Source organism: Seriola lalandi, unplaced genomic scaffold (genome assembly GCF_002814215.2).
Source record: "Seriola lalandi dorsalis isolate HSWRI2012SDOR001 ecotype SW California unplaced genomic scaffold, Sedor1 jcf7180002054979, whole genome shotgun sequence".
NCBI classification, from domain to species: Eukaryota; Metazoa; Chordata; class Actinopteri; order Carangiformes; family Carangidae; genus Seriola; species Seriola lalandi.
In genome coordinates, this window is record NW_019525529.1 from 245,441 (window position 1) to 246,534 (window position 1,094).

The 1,094-nt window shown below is 42.2% G+C and overlaps 1 protein-coding gene across 1 annotated transcript in view; it reads right to left on the reverse strand.

Annotated features, from left to right (window-relative positions):
- LOC111647012 (uncharacterized) overlaps positions 1–1,094 on the reverse strand; it is a 4,805-nt gene that overhangs the window by 2,009 nt on the left and 1,702 nt on the right. The gene's annotated exons all lie outside the window — the stretch shown is intronic.

Consider the following 1,094-nt stretch of genomic DNA (forward strand, 5'->3'; position numbering starts at 1 on the left):
TATGTACGTGTGTGTGTCAGTCTCAGGATTAGAGATAATAGTCTATATGTTTAAAGTGCTTTATGTTGATTTTCACATCAAACACACTGGAAAACAAACTGGCTCAGGTAGAAATAGGTGGGCTTGCTGTCTTAGTTGGATTAGAGTTCAACATGAAGCTTGTCCCTGCAGTCAGTGGAGAGAGACACTGGTCCAGGATGTGTCAGCTCTGGTACTGGGATACCAGGGGTACTCCAGGGTGTGTGTGTGTGTGTGTGTGTGTGTGTGCGTGTGTGTGTGTGTGTGTGTGTGTGTGTGTGTGTTTGTGTGTGTGTCAACGTGGGACTTTAGTTTTTTGTGAGTATAGTTGTGTGTGTGGTGACTGGCCTATGTTTTGTGGACTGCTACACTCTGTGTGTCTTCTTAAACCAAAGTGTCTCATTTCTGTTCCTACTCATTAAATACAACAGATGTGACGTGTAAGTGTGAAACTGTTGAGCTGTTGGAAAGTGTCGTTATAGTAATGTGATTTTTTTTAAGTAATGAGTAACTGACATTTTTGGCTGGACCACATCAGCCCTAAAAACGCGAATGATTGTGACTGACTGACTGACTACTAGCAACAAGACCTCCAACTTGAAAAACCAGATAAGTCATTTTTCTCAGCCCTCTGATATGACCCACAGGAGTGTCTCAGGAGTGTCAGCAACAGGCGTACCGGACCTCAGTTGTCATGGTTACTGTAATAAACACGCAGACTGTGCCGAGAGTGGCGTATCTACTTTTGTCACCATGGTTACTATAATAACGGTCAAGGCTTCTTTAGGCTTAGGCACAAAAACTTCTTGGTTAGGTTTAGGAAAGGATTTGGGTTAAAATAAGTATTGGGTTAGGGTTAGGGTTAGGGTTAGATATTACACTATCTTTGTTGTCATGGTAACAATAATAAGAATGTGGATAAATTTGTCAAAGCGTCATACACAATATAAACTGCTACTTTCACATGAGAATCAGACACTGCTTTCCTGTGTCATATTCCTGTTTTCCCATCCATCCACCGCAACCTCCTCCTGACTTGGACTGTTGCTTTATACTACGTCACCACACTCTTCCCT